The sequence below is a fragment of the Anomalospiza imberbis genome, chromosome 2 (genome assembly GCF_031753505.1).
Source record: "Anomalospiza imberbis isolate Cuckoo-Finch-1a 21T00152 chromosome 2, ASM3175350v1, whole genome shotgun sequence".
In the NCBI taxonomy this organism is placed as follows: domain Eukaryota; kingdom Metazoa; phylum Chordata; class Aves; order Passeriformes; family Viduidae; genus Anomalospiza; species Anomalospiza imberbis.
In genome coordinates this window covers 100,025,650-100,046,859 of record NC_089682.1, presented here as the reverse complement: position 1 = coordinate 100,046,859, position 21,210 = coordinate 100,025,650, and positions in this window count along the sequence as shown.

Genomic DNA, 21,210 nt, shown 5'->3' with positions numbered 1-21,210 from the left:
TCAAGATGTATTTCCTAGCTGAAGTTTCAAAGTAGAAAACTAAAGGGAAAGCTTCCCAGCTTTCCTTTTCTCTTCCACTATGCATAGAGTTTTTTTCAGTATAAGAAAACCATGCTACTAGACTCTAGGGGGTTCATGATACCCTACTGGGAAAATGATACCCTACTGGGGAAATATAGATGTTGTAGGTTGGGTTTGTTTAGTCAGTTATATTAATGTTAGTTAGGTTTGTTCCTTGTACTCACCTATTGTTCCTCTCACAGTGGTTAGCTCCAAGTTGTTTATCCCGAGAGTTCCCACCACTCGGATCCACAGTTAACTGTCAGTCTTCTCACTTCTCCCTCTTTTCTCCTTATTTGGTCCCATCAGTCAGGTTTGTTCACTCCCTGTGGGTTGTCAATCCTGTCTTTCATTTGTCCCCATTGGGCAAGACAGGTTTACACCCCTGTCCGCCCACCCCCTACTTAATCTGCTGCCACCCTTTTTTCCCCGGCATTTTGGCACTGCAATCCCCCCGAGAGCATTTTGTTCCTACCACGCATGGGGGGAATAAAACTCTTTGGGCTCGCAAACAAGGTGTCCTTCTCTCGTCTCATCTCCTCTCAGCGTGTGAAGCTACCAAAGCTGCGTAACCCACGCCGCAGCATTCAGCACTACCAGGTTGGCAGACGCCAACCCCTGGAGTGCCCACACTCACGTATCGGCCACCCGGCCTCACACGGGCAGTGCCAGCCAGCGCCTCTCGACTGCTTGAGGTCGTGGCAGGTAGCCGTTGCATATATATAAACAGAATACTGTATAATTCCATGTAAAACATTTCATGGGATCCATACCAGGGAGAGTTAACTACTTTTAAAAGCCTGATAATCAAGGAATAGAGATGTAGATGTAATTAAAATATTAAGGAAAATTTATCATGATGGATCCAATAACTCAAGAGACACAGGTCTGACACCATTTTGTGTCCCCGTGAAGGATATTTATATAAGATTGCATGTAAGACTTCATTAATTACACTAATTTTCTTTGTTTGGTTGGTTTTATTTTCTTTATTTTGTGTTTGGAAATGGATTAAACACAGAAAAAAAATAATGAGCACTTCTACTAAACTGGTGCTTGCTCTTTAAATATAATTTTGTTATCCCTGTCATATATTGCTGAAAAGCAAAATTTGAAAACCAAGATTATGAACGTAAACTAACTTTTACAATGAAAAAATATTAAATTTTGTAAGGATCAACAGGTACAGACTGTTTTTTTTTGGAATAATGAGCATTAAGATGACAGCTAGGGTGTCAGTGCAAGTTAGGCCAGATTTCGCTTAATATCCATCTCTATATAATAATTTTTGCTGTGAGAGTATATCAAGATGACTAATTTACTTGTGAAAAAACTGAACTGCTAACTTTATCTTACAAACCACAGCATGCAGTATCATTTGAGGGTTTTTTTAACAGAGGTTTCAACACCAAAGTCAATACATTTGAACTATTAAAAAACGCCACAAAAATAATGATGTAAGAAATAAGTATTGTAACTGTCTTTTAATTTACATGATGAATAAGGCAAGAAAAAAATTACCCAAAAGTCCAGCTGATATTTTTCTAAAAAATCAGGGCTATTCTGTGATCGTGAATTCCAGTATTTTGTGGCTGCTACTGACAAGACACTGACCAGTTCTTCCTTTTTGCTGAATAGCAGATCCTGTGTCGCAAGGTTCTCACTGATAACTTTTTATCAGAAGGAAATGGAATATCCATCCTTGGAGATATTCAAAAGTGTAGTTCTGGCCATCCCATTCTAATGTAGTGATACAGAAACTTGAAATTGTTTAAGAAACTTCTCTGCCCTCATTAGGCAGTCTGCAAAAAAATTCCATCAGAATTTAATTCCTGCTAATCTCTTCTCTATTTCTAACTCCTGCAGGAGCAGTGAGAATGATCTTCTCCTTTTCTTGCTGTTATGTATGAATGTTATTTCCAGAATTACTGTTTCTAAAAGATATGTCACTGAAACGACTTCACCCACTGCTGTGCATAGGAGGTACACATAGTATTTATGGCATTTGGTCTGTGTTGGAGGAAAATCATGAATGGACATTTTCACATCCATGAGATGCACGAAATTTATATACTCCTTGCCCTTCTTGAACAACACCCACCTCGTGTCTTCCTCCCAGATAACTAGCTTAGAAGCTACCCATATAAAAACTGTAAAAAATCTTGTAAATGAGTGGATCATAAAGACAGAGAAGTGAGTTCATATTATGAAATGGGCCATTGAGGTGGGAGAATAAGCCTTTCTCAAATGTGAGATAACTGTTTGAGGTAGATCACTATTTGTTGTTTTTTTTTTTCTAAAATACTTCAGTGTACCAGTCATTATTTGGAGTTAATGTTTGATACTGCCCCTGTTAGACCAAGACAATTTAAGGTTTTATGTGCACTGCTTGTAAATTCCATCCTTTCAAGCCTTTTTTCTAGAAACTTATCAGAATCACTTTATTCACAAAGAAATTATGTTATTCAGTAAGTGCTTAGAGGAAACAAACAAATTAATAAACTCACAAATTGGTGTATTCATTGAGTCCAGTTCCTTTTAATATTCCCAGTTAGGTTTTCAAGAGCTTTAACAATGGTTATCAGCTGCTGCCTTCATGAATTGCACAAATGTTTGTAGAATAAACAGCAGTTTCATGAAAAAAATTGCATAGCAGTTAACATTGTTTATGTTGTCAAACTTGAGAAGCTGGATGCTATTTCTGCCAGTATTCTTGCAGTTTTCATCTGCTGAGTTGGCTCCATTTCAGTTAATCCTTTTGTTTTAGTCCCGTTCTACAGGGGTGCATTTAGGAAAACAAGAAGGTAAACAGAGATGAACACGCTTTTCTGGCTAAAAAAGTCTTTCAGCTAATCCAATTTAGGAAACTGAGTGTGAAATTAAACACAACTTCAAAAAGCAGTAGAACAGATAATGGAGATCACAACTGAGCTGTTTATAGTAATAAAAGTATTATTGTGAATCAAGGAAATACTGCATCATACATCCCAAATGAAATATGTGTTACACAGTATTTTTCTGAGCTAATTTTGTATAATTTCCATCTTTTTTTTAATAATTAGCATTATTTTTTCTTCTGAATCTGGCAAGGTAAATTTAAATAGCATACTAACGTATATATTTATTAAAGTTCCTTATAAAACTTTTATTTTTGTCATCTTTGGTTTATAGCCTGCTTATCTAACTGTTTCTGGTATGAGTGATACAATTTTCTGTATTGCTCTACATCTGCAAGTTATTTTTGATCTCTGGGACAGTTTCAATTACATTTTGGAAAGAGGTAGAAGTCTTAAATGTAATTAAGTTCCTAAAACTTCTGTGACAAATGCCACCATGGTATACAGAGAAATCCCAGTCTGTGCCTTCATAGAAGGAAAAAGAAGCAGAAATTTTGTACAAACAATTCAGAAATAGGCTGGCCTGTCAGCATGTACATAGCATTTACTGCATGGTGGCTAGTCTAAACATCTCTCTTACTCAGAAGTGTCAAAGGAAGCAAGTTTAAAGAAGTATTATTTCAGTAGAACCTGTGGGGAGCAAAGGTACGAGTGGAGAGGTTGACAGACTCCACTGTTATGCTATTTGTGTAGCAATATTTTTTACATTAGAATTCTCTAATCACTTGATATCTTGTAATTAGGTTCATGCTTAAGGCTTACCAGCATGTGAAAACAAGCTATACTTTGTTTTATTTAAATATATTAGAGTCCTGAGGGAATTGATTGATAGAATCATAAAGTCACTACCATCATATTTGAAAAGGCATGACAGTCAGAAAATGTTCCTGATGACTGGAGTGAAGGGAATATTGTGCACATTTTAAAAAAGGAGGACTCTAGGAACTACTGACCAGTCATCTTCAACTCTGTGAAAACATGGAACATATCCTCCTGAAGGACATATCAAAACAACTAGAAGAGTGCTGATTAGAGGCAGCCAACATAGCTTCACCAAGGGCAAACCATACCTGACTAATCTAGTGGCCTTCTAGGACTGAGAAGTTTCTTCAGTGGCAAGGGGAAGAACTACTGATTGCATCTACCTGGATTCTGTAAGACCTTTGCTGCTATTCCAGTACTGCACAATATTCTTGCTGCTAAACTGGAGAAATATGAATTTGATGTAGAAACTGCTAAATGGCTAAGAAATTGGCTGGATTGCTGCTCCCAAAGAGGTACAGTTAACCTCTCAATGTCCAAATAGAAACCAAAAATGAGTGGTGTCTCACCAGGGGCCATACTGAGACCAATAATTCATCAATAATAAACACAATGGGATCAAATGCACCCTCACCAAGTGCATTTCTAATGTAGGAAGAATAACATTCCCCAGTCTGAATTTGTTTCCCTTTAATAAAGAAGAAAAACAAAAAATAAGTTGGATTTGAGAGAGAGCGCAGCTTTACCAGAGGAAGCAAATTTTTTGTTCTGATTGATTTTCCTTTGTTTTTTTTTTTTTTTTTTTCTCTTTCTAGGTAATGATTACGTAACATAGAAAGATAAAAGAATTCAGGGTTCAGAGACGACATTCAAGCCTCTCTGTACCACCTCCCTCTGCCTTTAAGACTTTCACAATCTTACATGAACAGTAATCAAAGAATTGGTGAAGAAACAACTTTCAGTGTATTACATACATTTGGTCTGGAGCTTAGGACATTTCCCTGAGACATGTGGATCCAAATCTACCACATTCTGATTCTATATTTTAATCATCCAGATATTTGTCAAATTCTTGAAGATCTATAGTATAATAACAGGTTGGATTCTTTTCAACATTGTTTTTCTCTTCACAGATTAGAAACTAACAGTCAATACTTCTTTTGCAATTATAATTCAATCATCTAATTCCTCAAGATTTGCCAGAAAAAAATCTCCTACACAACTATTCACTAACTTCTAATTCTCAATGCATTTCTCAGAGTGCCCCAAAGCCAAGATAAAAAGTTTTTATTGATTGCTATTTCACCCCACATATCCTTAAATCTGACTTTATTGTAGTACAAGAAGTGATAGTCAATTCTTATGAAATACAGCCAGTAACATATTTACATCCACAGTTAATGAAAAAAAAAATGAGAATACAAAAGAATGACAATATATCTAAAACATTGCATATGTGCATGGACATACATATTTTAAAAGAAAGTATTTGAATAAATTTAAAGTAAGACATTCTGTATGGTGTTATAAGCCATATTTCCCCTTTTGAAAAATTGCCAAATTTTTAAATGAATATTCAAACTAGTTTCAAAAATATGATTTTTAACAATGATTTAAGACATAGCTCAGAAATTGTATTGGTGATTCAAGTTTTGTATCTGGATTCTTAGATAACATTCCAAGTTCTAAATATGCTTTCGTAATTAATCATTCCCGCTCAAAAAGACAAGATGTATATTATGACTTTTTCTGTTTAGCAATACAGCTGTCAAAAAAATCTAAACAAACAAACAAACAGACACCCCCCAAAACCATAAACCCAAAATGAATCTCTAATACTTTTGCTGTAATAATACTGACAGAATATAGCCAGCAGTTCATTCACTCAGAAAAGCATCAAAGAAGCTTTTTATTTTCTCTAAAACTCTCTGCAAATCTCTGATTTTTTTTTTTAATAAGAAAGATTCTGAGACTTCTATTCATATTTTTAAGGCTTTTATCTCCCATGAATGACAAAAGTGGTATGAAGAGACAGTTTGATAAACATAGAAAAATTAAATGTATTTTCCTCCAAAGGGAGTGAAAGACAGACTATGTCTTTGTTACATGATATTTAAGAGAAAGATTGCTCATTTTTAGTATTCACATAAAATTTGGTAGATGTTGCATGTTTTGGACAGACAATTTTTCAAATAACTTTGAAAATGAATTCTGCAATGCCATTTCCAGGATATAAAACATAAAATGTTTGTCTCATGCCCATCTTGTAAGAAAGAAAATAGTCAGTTTTGTAACAAAAAACACTTGATGTGCTTAGGGATTACAATCACTAACATTCCATTCAACATAGCCAAAGAGTATCTTGATTAACTGCACTTGTGTAGAATAGATTTGTCTAAGAATCAATTTGCTGTCAACCTGTCTGCCATCTCCATAAATTATGCATGCAATTGTGCAAGAGCAAATAACATATTATGTTGATTTTCCAGGATGGGTTACCATCATTTTATTAGATTATTATAAAAAGGCATTTTCCTGACTAACAACTTGCATAATATTGCCAGACCTGCCCATATCAGAACACTTAGTTATGTAATTATGTTATTTAGATATTTATGTCTGCTCAGCTACAAAATCAATAACTGAAGGACACACACCATTTGCACCTTAAGCACTCTACTATTCCACAAAAATAACCTTATCCTGAATATGATATTGGTAAAATTCTGAAGCTTACTATGTGGATTTATTTATAAGACAATGTTATACTACAACAGGCTTCAGATGACAGCACACAGGGTGTCACACATATCCTCCATAAGGGAAAAAGATTATGTGAAGAATTTAAGGTAAAATATTGATTTATGATTTCAGTTTTGTCATAAATGTAGGTGTTTCTGGATAAATTGCACCTCCTTCATCTGTTATTAGTACTTGGAATCACTCTAAGAATTCCATAAACAGCTAAAGGATATAAGACTAATTCTTCCCTCTAAGTTAAGTTGGTCTATGTTGCAGTCATAACACTATTGTTATCCAAATGCTTTCCAGGCCTTTAGAAGATACTAAAGGATCTGATAGTGGCTGAAGTTGGAGAAGATGAGAGAAAAAAATATTATCTGTATGTACATAAATAATCTATGTATGTGAATGTTGAGAAGAGTCTACTTTCCTATTTTTAATGTCTTCTATTGATGGCTTAGGCTTCAGTATCAGGTGATGCATCTCACTCAATGTCTCTAGTCTCAGACTGGTGCAGGTGTTACTGCACGTGGTGCCATATTCATATCACAAATCTGGAAAGGTGTATTACCATCTATAGTTGCAGATCTGATATTTCAGTCTCAGCCTCTCACCCCTGGTATGTGGGTTGTTTTTTTTTTTTTTTACCACAGGCAGTGCAAACAATGAAATTTAGCTATGTTTGTTCCTAAAATGAGTATTTTCTTTCTTACAAGATGGGCAAACATTTTATGCTTTATATCCTGGGAATGGCATTTCAGAATTCATTTTATTTAAGATGAAGTCTTGAAAATTCCAACAACCCTAGAGGAGGGGAATAGAACAAGTAATATTCCTGTAATTCAGGGAACTATTTAAAATTGGAGATTTTATCAGTTTGTGTTTTTTTTGGTTTTTTATTTCAATTGTGTTTTCTTTATTTATTTCTTTCTTGCTTTCTTTCCTTCTTTCTTTCTTTCTTTCTTTTTCTTTCTCTTGTTATTTCATTCTTTCATTTCACTTCTCCTCTCTTATACCAGAAATGTCCAGAAAATTAAGACTAGGCTGCCTTTTCTCTATAGTGTTCTGATGCCTCTTGTTAATTTAGGTCCTCATTCAAGTATTTTTGATTATATACTTTGGATTGTAGGCTCACATCAGGCAGTAGTTGCAATCTGCTATCCACATTTTTGTGCTCTGATTATTTCTCTTTTTCCATAGAAGTTTAGAGAGAATTGTTCTTGTCTAACAGGTTAAGACAGAAGTAGCTACACATTCAGTCCTCTGAACATCTTTATAATAGCCCTGTCTGTGAGAGTCACTTCTGCCAGGTAAAAATTAAACTAGATGGAAGTAACTTTTTCTCTTGCTAAATTCAAAAGAAGCACTCTAAACAAAATATATCTACACCAAGGAGGTTGTGAGCTGGGGAAAATAAGATGATTCATAAAGTTTTAAAACATCTCTGAAAAAGCATGTATGCCAAACCTTTCTGTAAACACTATAGTTTATGTCCTAACTCATTAGACTTATACTTCTATTTTCAGATAGAATGTATGTTTAATCAATCATCAAATGCCATTTTCACTGATACTTCTCTACTTTGTTATTGAGCATTACATCAACATTGATATTTATCCCTTCAAATCAAATGTGCCATATTTCTTATAACTAAACCCTGAATCTAACTGGGAAACCAGTCTATATACATTCTATCAAAATAAACAATGATGTCTGAATAGATTATGTTTTTTAGTTAACACCAGGTCATCCTCTGTTCTCATTTCTGGCAAATCCACATCAGTCTTTCTGCAAAAAAGTAATGTACTACATTTACCATCTTACCCATACTGCATTTCTTTACAGAAGAAAAAAAACCTGCTAATTTGTTAGATGTCTCTGAGATCTCCTTCTGTTTTATTTACATTATTATTTTACTAATACCTTAGAATACTTTTCAGAGTATATAAAGATATAGCATATACAAAATAAATCAGATCTAGCCTAGCAATAACACTTTTTAAAACATGAAGAGATTTAAAGTAAAATAAGAGAGAAAAAATACACTTAAAATATTCTTATACCAACCAACACCAATATGAAAGACCTTAGACAAGCAGGTTAGTCTAAAAGCATTATATATCTCCACACTCCCATCCAAGGTATGGTCATGGAACACAAGAAAAAGACTGCAGTTTTGTTTCTCAACAAAAATCTCTAAGATTTTGATTCTTTTGTTATCAGTCCTTTGACAGGGCACTCAAGTTTTTCACATAAAATTAGAAAATACATTACTTTGAGTTTTTCTAGATTAAGAATACTTCTTTCTGTCTTGAATATATATTTTTTTTTCTTGACTTGAAACAAGTCTTAAAGATGGCCCAGGACAGAAGTAGCAGTACAGCTTCCTGAAATTTTACAATTCTTTCATTGAATTGAGGTAAGTTTATTTGAAATAATAATTAAGTAAGCAAAATTAAAAGCAAAACTTTGGATGCACATTCAAAGATGATAAACCCCATAGTTTTTTCTGCGTTGATCACAAAAAACATTACACATTATACTTTTAATAAGTACATCACATGCATTACTACATCAGATAGTACGAATATATAAGAATGAAATATAAAACTTTTTCTTCATTCTCATTACTACTTATACACTAATTTCTAAATAAAACTCAACACTGAAAAAAGTAGAAAACCCATGTTAGAATTTTCATAGTTGTTTTAGAGTAATGAAGATGGCAACACAGTAATTTTATTTTTAATAAAATTTTATTTTTAAAATTTTATTTTTAATAGACTCTACAGATATTTTGAAGCAGATCACACACAGCTGTATTGAAATAATTTTTATATAAAAATAGATAAAGATAATTAAAAGCCCTAAGCATGAACAAAAAATAATTTTCAGTCTTTTGATGACACATTACCTCCCTATTAATAAAAGAGAACACTACCTCCTTATTAAAAAACCCAACAACAAAACATCCTGAAGCAATGGTTTTAATCATGAAGTCTTGTCATGAACAATGATTGAATATTTCATTGCTGTATTCCATAAATATGAAACTAGAATTACTTGTGATTGCTGAAAGTGCAGTCTTACATGTTCCTTCTGATGAGAAAATTAGCATCCTACGCTTCATTATTTAGTATATTTCATCAAATAGTTAACCTATGTCCTTTTCAATCTGTAAAATAAAAGTCTTCAAAACCTTTGGATCTTTTCTGTTTTTCAAATCATATTCATGCCTTTTTAGCAGCACAGTTTAAATTTCAGAAGTTATGAAACCTCTTAATAATTCTGCTACTCTATCTTGCTGCATCCTTGAGTGATATACATCTAACAATGTCTTTAAATATGTCAGCAGTAAAAACTCCTAGTGTGATAAGAATCATAGGCAGAAGCCACAACTAAACAAAAAGATCAACATTTGCGATCAGAGGGAGAAGTTTAGACTAACATTCTCAGAACATTTGAAAAGAAGCAATTACTTGGCTCTGTGTTCACAATGTTCATGCCACTCTTTATGAATGTTTTGCTGGGGCCTAAGAAACCAAGGTTATTAATAAAGGCAATTCCTTAATGAGTACCCTACAGAAAAATGACAAATGTGTATATCCAGAGATACCATCCCCATGGAAACCATAATTCAGCCAGTTTGTGCACATATATTAAAGAATATGTTTATGCAAGGAAGATGAGATATGGTTTCCTTGGAGTACATAACACTGACTTTACTGACTTTTGTGTGTGCTAAACATCAACCATTATTTTGCATTAGTATATCTTGTGCTTTCTTTATTGCATTGTATTTGCTGAGTTGCACACTGCATACTTGTATAATGAAAGGATGTTTTGTGGTATATTCATGCAGAAGATAAGATAGACATAAAGTAGTAAAGAGAGCTGAAATTAGAAGTTTTCACTTTCAGGTTATTCTTTTAGCTGTCAAGCTTGGAGCCGAAAGATCATTTCTACTTACAGATCTGCACAGCTGCAGAGAGAACCACGATCTCTTTGTTTGAGGGAATTACACTAGTAAAAACATTATACAAAAGAATTTACCTTAGAGCATCACACTGTTAGCTTTCATCTTTAATAAAAACAGAAGTTATAGATGCAAAAGTCTAGAAAGGAGCTTGCCAATATTGTTAAGCTAGTGAGAGTTTAGCTTTCTTGTTAAACAATGATAAACTTCAAATTTACATAACGGTCATGTTACATCACAACAGCTAAAGAAGACCTGCAAGGCCTGAATATTTAGGAAGTTTTACTTATAAAGGCAGTCTAAAAATAAATCACACACTTTTCTTCCAGGCAGAGTTGCATTGTAAACGAAGTACTAAGCTGGCAAAACAATAAAAAATAATAAAAAAAAAGGTTTTCAAATTCAGATGACTAAAGCATACTTCATTACAAGATTTCAGGATAAAAACTTACAATTTAAATCCCACCCCAAGAATCTCTGGGTGCAGATAGAATGACCAGAATTCAACACTCTTTTCTTTGCCTTTCTTAAGTTTCACATTCATGCTCTAGTGGGAGCAAGCATATACTAGGAAAAGACTAGAAAATTCCTAATTGTGGTAATTTGGCCCTGGCTAGCAGCAAAGTTCCTACACAACCACTTGCTCACTCACTTCCCATCTCCCTAGAAGGAACTGGGAGAAGATGGAAAGAACATGAATGAGAAAACATGTGGATTTAAAAGAAAATAGGAAATCACTCACCAATTACTATTGAGGGCAAAATAGACTTGGGGAATTTAATGTATTGACAAATAGCATAATCTAAACATATTATCACTGGTTCCAGTATTGGGAAACAAATTTTGTTCTGTTTTTTGTTAGGATAATTTTCCTTATAATAACTTGCATGCACTGTCTTTTGGATTTGTGACCAACCAATTTTAATAACACAGCAATGTTTTAGCTGTTGCTCAACAATGCTTACAAAGTGCCAAGGCTTTCTTTGTTTCTCATGCTCCTTTGGCAACAAGTAGGCTAGGAATTGGCAAGAGATTTTGAGGGGACACAGCTGGGACAGCTGACCCCATTTCTTGTTTTTAACCCCAGGTGGCAACTAAGGTCAGTGCTGTGTTAATGTGTTTCATGCATTTACATATCTTCCTATACTGTATCATGCAGGCATTACCTTGGACTAAGCTTTAGTGGAGATTCCTATTTTGGACACTGGTTTACAAAAAACGGGGTTTACAAAAAAGCTGAAGAATGTAATATAGACTGTTATTTAACTTTAAATTTGCAGTAGATGCTTACAAAAATGAGTTCACTCTTCTATCAAACATTGTCACAAACAGTCCCGCTAAAGTCAGCGAGGTTTTTCATGGAGAAAGATGCTACACATTTTAGTCTGAGTTATCAGGATCCATCCCATAATTATTACAGTGAACCATTAAGGTCTTGACATTTATCACACTATGGTATTCGCTGTTAGTGAGCTTGAATGGGGAGTACTGCAAATACCATGTGAAGTTTAACTACCATCAGCAGTAAATGTCAAGATTTTAATGGTTCCTGCTCTACATGTAATAAGAATTTAGAACTGAAAATGTTCAAAAATGTCTGACTTCTGAACTGAGTTTGATTTTTGCATCCTATATTGCATCCTGTATTTTTACTAATTTAAGTTATATTTGAGATGTATTTCAGGTTTATGGAAACTCTTCTGTCAATAACTTAACAGAAGTTTCACTTTCTTAGAAACTCTCATCATGCATAGCAACACTTCTACACAAGTGTTTCCAGTAAGTACAAACATTACTGAATCATTTACATAAAAGTTAGTAGTCTGTTTTATAATAATAAATATAATTAGCTTTGTAAATCATTCTTCATTAGCTAGGAGGAATTCTATAATGTTCCAAACTATTAAGTAACATTACTGTAAAATGCTACTTAGAATAGATGTGAATAATATTAGAAGTTTTGGTATTATTCTTTAAGAGTCGAGAGAAAATATGTGCAGGTACAAATGGCACGCATGAACACGCACATTTGAAATCAGACCATTTTAATTACCCCATTTTGTAAGGCTGTGAGCTCTACTTTGGATACAAGCCTTGTTGACACATTTTACTCCCTGTATACTACAGGGGAAACTGTAAAATAGCTAAAATTCAGTAACTGATAACTTTTCATTAAACATGAATAATTTTAAACCTCAACAAAATTTCCAAGTTTGGAGAATCATTTCAGAGGGAAGAGGGAAAGAAAGAGTTAATAAAAATCAAAGCAAACAAAATTAGAGAAGCAATGCAACCTCTTCCTACACTTGTGTGCTGGCTTATAGTGCATCAGGGAGCTGCTCACTCTGTAATTCACATCAGGTACCCATGAAAAGTGTGCAATTTCCAGTGATATGTAGAAGTCCTGAGGGGTGACTTCAGCTATATCAGCTTTATACATAAAATTGAATCCATGTATTGCATTAATTATTCACCACCATGCACGGCAAAAGATTTTGGTTCTGAAAAAACAGTGTCTTTTACATTGTTCAAAGTGTAAAAGGGGTTTTTGCACCTTTTTTTTTTTTTTAGCTTGTTTCTGGCTTATCTATAGCTTTGTATGAGGCAAAACCCAATTCCAATTCATTATCTAGTTCTATAGTAATGCCTTTAATAAATCTCCTGTCATATTAGGAGATCAGATGACCCTTCCACCACTCATTGATTATTATTTTGGAGAAAAGTTATATAGCATATTGACTATATACAGTGCCTGATATTTTACTTAAAGAAAAGAATAATGTTGTTGATAGTGATGAGTATGAATATTCATTTACTATCACTGATGTTTTTCAAATGGAACTGGAGAGTTTGGCTGCATTTCATTCGGTTCGTGAAAGGAGCAAATCTTGAGTAATGAAATAATTTCATTTCACAATTCATATAGCATACATCCTTGTCTGTGGATATGCATAGGATATGTGATGAGGATATTTAAGGTATAAAGACAAAGAATACTTAGAAATAATTTATACTAAGTAATGACTACAGCTTGTTATCTAGTGTTTCACAAATTTGGGGTTTTAATTAATAAAAACATTTCATGTGCACAATGTGTAATATTTTTAATTACTAGCCAGGTAATAATAAAGATTAAGCATATATGTATACTCTTCTAGAAAACCGTTTTTTCTCAGGATTTACAAGCGAAAAAAAGCCCATAGATAGAAGCATTTCTTTTTTCTTTCTGTATGGAAAACAAACTGTATCAGTCACCTCTAGTCTTTGAATTTTTACATGCTTGTTACAGGCAAGAAGAAAAAATCTAGTCAACAGTTTTCTTCTTAGCTCATTTTTTTAACTAGAATAGTTCATATTAGGCATGTGTTTTCAATCAAATTTATCACTGCAAAGAAAGAAAAAACATAAAACGACCAATTATTTACCTCATGCTATTCTTGCAGTGAAATGCTAAGCATTGGTTATTGATTATCTTTCATGCAATTTTCTGACTCTATTACAAAATGCTTTGAAAAATACAGAAATAAATTACTTCTATAGAAACTACTCCTATTTTTAAATAAAAAACTTGCTGTCACTCATTCAAAAAATAACTAGACTTGTAAATAACCATGAACATGTGCCTGAGTACAAAAGACTCTTTAATACACTAGGAAGGTAGACTTCTGCTGTTAAATATCAATCTTCTTATATCATCTATTTTGAAAAATGTGCTCAAAGCCATGTTTAATTAATGAAGAAACAACCACTGGGAATTGTTACTGTACATTATCTTATATAGTCAGTCATCACTCTTAATTGCTCTAAATAATTTTGGAGCATTTTTCCCTAGCTCCTTCTTTATTTGTCCTGGTTTCAAAATTGATATAAAGTAAAAAAAAAAAAAAAAGTCCCCAGCTTGAAATGTGATGAGTCCACTAGGAACACATTCAGCCTAACAGTCTGCATAGAATTTTCTCAAGAAACTTCCAGCATCCGTACATGGTTTAAGAAATATTTTCTGCTTTGTTAATTTGGTACTAATAAAGCCACATTTGTTTTAATCTAATGTCATTTTACATGATAACACTTTACTATATGAATGTGTAATAAAAGGTAAACTTGGAAAACAGTTATGTACAATCAGATGAGGTAGCATTATGAAATCAGAAAACAATCAATTAGAACATTTCTTCATGCTGCTGAGATAGGATTCAGCTCAAGATTCCTAAAATGCAGTATATTAGTGTAGGTCTCCAAGACTCAGCAGATGTTATTTACTTAGCTAAGTTTGATTTATTCTTGTATTTGCACATCTGTACAGTTTCCCATTCTATAACTGAACTGCCTAAACAGAGGCACATACAACCAATTTGGAAAATTTAAATAATTATATTATTCCCAGTCTTCAGCTGCTCATACAAAAGAGTTAGCTCATCTCACTGCTTTTTTTGTGTGAATTTGTATCTGTCAGACCTGTGTGAATATTTCAGATATCTTTAGCACCAGAAAGTGCTGTTACAGTTAAGAGCTGATTCTCATCTCCAAGTTTCCCTGGTTGATTGGACCATCTCACCATTGATGATGGTGGGAACATAGAAACGTAGCTCAGACATAGATCTCTAAATTTTGACATTTGAGTAAAGTTTTGAGGATTTAAAAGCTATTGCAATGACCTTGTGCACATCTCCTCATTTCTTGGCATTTGCTGGCCTGGGCTCAGGTCCAGCTGGGAAAGAGCACAGATCGCAGCCTTGGGGAAAATTGTTCTGAAGAAGGTGGACTTGGCAGGGTGGACTCCCTTTCCTACCAAATGGAGCTGTACTGCTGGGACTGGCCCAAGTTCCAGCCTCTGCCGTGTCAGAACTAGGCCCTTACCTACAGGGTAATGCCCTCAGCCTTGCCCTGTCACCCAGAGAAATTTCCAGTGTCCAGGTCTGGGCCTCTCCCAGTTTTCCCCAGCTGCCCTTTTCCCTAGCTGGTTCAGTGAAACAGGTCCTGGCTGCCAGTCCCTGCCTTTATATCCCCTAAGGGAACCTCTGATATGCTCAGGCAGCCACATGCTGCGCCTTCACACACCATCATCCATCTGGCTGCTGGAAAATGGGTAAAAACAGACTACTAAATTTCTTACTTCTTGCTTCTTGTTCTGTTAGAGGTGTTTAAAAATTATTCCAGAAAAGCTCCATACTGGCAGGGATCCCCTAGTCAAAAAGAATTTAAAAGTTAGAAATTAAAAAAAAAAAAAAAGGATCCATTGAAGATATTTGGAAAGACCAACTGTAGGAATTGGGACTTTAGAAGGAAAACTGCAGAGCTGGGAATATATCTATAGAACAAAATAATATCCATGGAGTTGTTATCCTTTCATTTCCACTGATAAGGAGTAGGTAATAAAAACCTAGGCCTTTACCTACGTACTGGTATGAACTTGTGAGATCTGTGATGTACAACCCATTGCAGATAAATAAAACAAAATAAGGCTGGTGTGAGAGTTGCCTTCCTGAGGAAGTTCTGGAAAAAGGAAAGGTGTGTGTAGCCTCTAGCTGTTGGTAAAATCCAAAGTCATGGTAAATTGACAGATTGTAAATACAAACTTCTGCATATGAGAAAAGCTGTTTTCTTGAGAGGATTGCTGAAGTTTAGGATATGTGAGTGGAATATTCTGCAGATGGAGCAGGCTGGTGGGCACTTCTCATAACTGAAAAACTCTCTTCATCAACCATCTTAATAGAATAAGAATAAGAGGTATATCTTCTCAGAAATATATCTTCTCAGGTATGAGGGAAGTGCATGACCCAACATCTGAGATATTCAAACTGATTTACAGAAGGCAATCATAAGGATGTGTAAGGCTAAGTGCCTAAAGTTAATTTTTAGGAATATTAGTATCCTTATCTGTCAGAATGACATACTTTCAGAAATGTGTGCCTATCCTATATTCAGACTCCTGAATATAAATACTCTGATGAGAATTTCCTGGCTTTCTGACTGGAATATAATGACAGCTGCATAGTACCAAGAGATGAAATTTTAGTATTCTATAAAATCCTCATATATAAGAATAAAGGCATGAATTACTCATTCTGGAGACAAAGGTTCACTTATGGATGAACTCTCAAAGATGTCTATATGTTGTGCAGACATTTGGGTTTTGGACTTTCAAACATCTTTGGACTTGCAAGTACATAGGCAAGCACAATAAAATACATGTGTATTGAGACAAACAAAAATAAGTAGGATTCAAATTCAAGGAAAGCATAGGGTATTATAGCTGGGAAGAAACAATCATCTACACAAAACCAAAAAAATCTCATAGGAAAAGTAGGAGGAAGCTTATGCTTGCTGGGCTTAATGAAAGTAAATGTTTTGTTAGATAGGTGAAGGGGGAGTTTTGGCTTGCTTTGCTTTTAGCTCATGTCTGAAGTCAGGTTCAATCTTGGAAATCTGAAAAAAAAATATTAAGGAGAAAAGCCCAGAAGATAAAGACAGGCAAATCTAGAGAAACACAACAGTCATAGGCTTCATAATCCATGGAAGAGAAATCTGAAATGTTTGAGAGACAGCTGCAAAGTGGAAGTGAAAGTTGCTGAAAATACTTGAATTTGACAAGAATTAATGAACTTAAGGGAGACTGAGCATTTCTGTACAGTGTTTTTAGAAGCTTAAACATGTCCTAGTTAAACACTGGAATACATAAAGATTACTCTGTGTAGAAAACAGATGGCAAATATTTTGGCAATATTTGTCTAGCATTCCTTTTGAATAGTATACTTCACTGTAGGTTTACAGGTGAACTTTTTAACTTCAGATCTTTTACAGACTTTAGGGGTTTTTTTTGAATTCTCAGAGATAATCCCTGAAAAAGGTTACTATTATAGCTTTTTAAAATTATTTAATAATGTATAATTTAAAAACATATTTTTTCTTGATTCAATAATCTGCTCTCTCTGTCTTACTGAAACATATTCATGTGTTTAACTTTAGTTTTTCATAAACTGCCACACATAAAATATTAATCTCAAAGCAACAAAGTCATTACTCTGAAGGTTACATACTGCTTCAGGAGGGTGATTGCTTATTGTAATTAGAGCTTAATTATTCAACAATAAAAATATTACTGTTCTAATATTTTTATCTAAGATCACAGTACAAAAGTATTCTTATAAAGAAAGAATCCTATATTTGTCATTTCACCCATTTTCATCCTTTGAGATGGGTTAATGGATGTTTTTCTCCAGGTGATGGGTGTGTGTGATGAAGTAATTTCTTAAGACAACAGATGTATATTGAAATTATATTGATCATATTGATTTGCATAATCTGAAGGTCTGAATTACTCCCTTCCCTATTTTTCTTTCTTTTCCTCCAAATATTTTGTGACACTCTATTACAAGGATATCCAAATTCTGTGAAATTACACTGTTACCGAGAGAAAAGAAATATAGGAAGGGAAAATCCTAATGAAGAGGTAGAGATGGATCAAGTATTTCTGATGCTGTTCATGATTTGCAAAACCCTTTTGTCTCTAATACCTCTCAGTTTTCAGTTTGTCCTTCAAGTAAAAGCTCCACCCCAAATTTTTTTCAGACAAAATTAAGAATTAAGTCCAAATTTCCATGCAGGTAAAGTGAAAAGGAAAATTCATTGAGGTATGCCAAATGGTAACAGAGATTTAAAAAATTCTTTAGAGGAAAGAAAACATCCATGAAGAAAAAAGGAAATTTTGTCAAAGTGGACACAAAATTGACAGTTTTGCTTTCTGAAAATAGAAGCTGAATTTCAGTTAGATATGGATGCTTTTAAAAAAAAATAACAAATTGAAAATTCTAGAACACTTTTGCCGCTACTTGGATACACCATTATGAGCAAAAACACATTTCAAGAGCAAGTCTTCTCAGCATCAGACTGGAATACATATAAGTATGGAGTGCACAGTTGTATTAAATAATAAATAAGTAACAACACAAGGGAAATAGGACTACAGTAGAAATAGAACGAAAATAAATTAGTCCCTAGATAATAAAGAAAATAAGAAAATACAAATGCATTTAAAGATTATAGATTTCCTGGCATTTATATCTACTAAAGAAAATATTATGTGATTCAATTAATATGCCATCTCAAAGTCCATTTTCTTCTCATTACAGAAAATATTCCAAAACAAAGCTATATGTTAAGGTTTTATACTTGCAAAAGTATAACAGTGGGCAATAGTAGGCAACACAGAATCTACTAAGTTAACTTTTACAGATTGAATTTTAACAGCTATTTTAATATATATCATGTTGAGATGCATTGACCCTGACTTCCTCAATTAGAGGAGACAAAATATAGCACAAGGCTCATGGCTCAAGATAAGGGCAGGCAGCCTCTCTGTTTTGGAGCCAGGTAGCCTTTACACCATCAGATACAGAAGAAACTTCTGGCAGCTTCTCACAGAAGTCACCCCTGTAGCCCCACTGTAGCTACCATTAAGAACAAGTCCAAAATATTTGCATTCACTCAGGTTTTCTCTTGCTGGGAAGAGTCACAGCTCTTTCCAATACATTGACAAAATCCTTTGGAAATCTTTGCTGCAGTTTATAAGCTGTAGTCTTATGTTAGTATCACCAAAGTTATTACTCTCTTCAACCAAACCAGATTTAAAGAAGCTTTTTAGCAGTTTTCCATCAATTTGTTTTCAGATGTTCTAAGTTGCATTGAAATGTGCTAGTTTATTACTCATCAGGAGAACTATCCTGTAACTTGTACCTAATATGATAGGACGTAGATTCCACAATTTCTTCTTGAAGACTGGATCAAAATTCATTAAAAGGATCACACAGAGGATCTCTAAGCAATTTGGACATGACAAACAAAAAATCATAATACTGTGTGCTAAAAAAAGAATTTTCTCTTTGTCCCTAAAATTAAGTGTACTGTGTAGTTTAGATGTAGGAATGTTGTTGTGTTGTCGGGCCTCACCCCTTGGTTGGGGTGGCCGGAAAGTTGGAAAAGTTTCTCCTCCAACCCGTGTCTCCAAAGAAAGACGCAGTAGTCTTCAGTCGTCCGGTCTCAAGGTAGTTTCTTGTATGTTGTCTAAAAGATTTCTCCCTGAGCTGCTGCTGTCCGTTCAGCAGTCAGGCAAGGGCACACTCTGACACCCAGGAGGCTGATGCCCTCTTTTATATCATACATTACGTATTAGATGTTTACAGTTTTTCCCCAATGCCCATCACCTATATTGAACAGTGACTTTCTACTCTAAACCAATCTGTGAATGCCAACATCACCAAGAACATGGAGGTTAGGAAGAAGAAGGAAAGAGGACAGGGCACACCCAAGTCCTTCCATCTTAGAACTTCTGACCCCCATGTACAAAACTCAGACCCCTCTGTACAAGGCCTAAAACCCCCCTGTACAGCACTCAAAAATTCTTCCTTTCACTTTGTGACTACTTCTACTCTAATATCTAAACTTTTGTGATTTCTTGTTCTTCCTACAAGGTTGGTAAATTGTTCCATGGATCAGGTTCAAAGCCACAGGGGTCTGTGTCTGCATTCCAGGGTCTCAGATGCTTTTGACCTGGGCCCGGAACATCCAAGAGTGTCCAAGGGACATTCTGGGTTCTGACATTTAGAAATATCCAACATATTATGTTTACACATCCAAACAAAGAAATGGATATACCTGTAATCAAAAGTGAACATGATCAGCAGCCCATCCAGGTAACTTGACTTTTTTTCCTGTATGCCTGAATTTCTGCTAACTTTGGTCCTTGATCCCACGAAGGAATTTCCCAGACAGGCATTTTTCTGTTGTATTGTGAGAGACTGGAAGGACTGCTAGCTTGAAACATTTCAGGAGCATGTGTGAAGAGGAAAGGGGCAAATCTTACTCTGGTGAGACAATGCCCTGCTAGGCATACCCTGCGCCCTTGGGCCTGTATTCCAGCCCCACAGTAGCCACAAATCCGTGGCGCATTGGAGGCAATGCTCCGCAAGTTCCCCTGGAGCTGCTATCCCAGGTCCTAAGTGGCCACCAGATCAGAAATCCTACCTGGGGGAGAGGCCCAGGAAAACCAAAGTGTACTTAAGGCAGAGCATGAGGTAAGCACATCTTGACCCTATTTTTTCAATTTTATATGAGCTAGAACACCAATGGAGGAGTGGTAACTCTATTTGTTCTTTTCTCTCTTTTTCTCTTTCTTCATCTAATTCCTTCTTTTCAAAATTTGAGTATCTTAATATCAAGTTGGAGTTTTCTAAATTGAGATGGGTTAGAATTTGCTAGGTTAATGCTTTGTGAAAAGGCTTATGTTGACTGAATGTTGCTTTAAACTTTTCCATAGTTCCCTGATTTTCTGAAGTTTACTAGTAAAATTTTTGTTGTTTCGACCTCTTGAGAAATATCCTGTTGATATATTCAGTGCTTTTGACTTAGGGTACATAAAAGAATCATAAGCCCTTTTAAGAGACTCATCGAGTAAAATCTGGGGCCTTGCACTTATGTCACTCAAAGTATCTGTTCTAGGAACCATTAAAGGACCAATTGCATAATCAGAGCCTTTCTTTTTAATTAGTATTTTTATTCAAGTAAGATGATATTCAGAATATGCAATGAACTTTATAACTCTTTCACAAATTCTCTCTCTTTTCTAAAAAACATCGGTCCTGAGCAAAGTAAAAAAAAAAAAACAACCAAACAAAAAAAAAACCAAAAAAAACCCAAAAACAAAACCAACAAATTCTAATAAAATAGAACACCACATTGTGTGATAAGAAGATCTATGATTACCATCAATCTCAATGC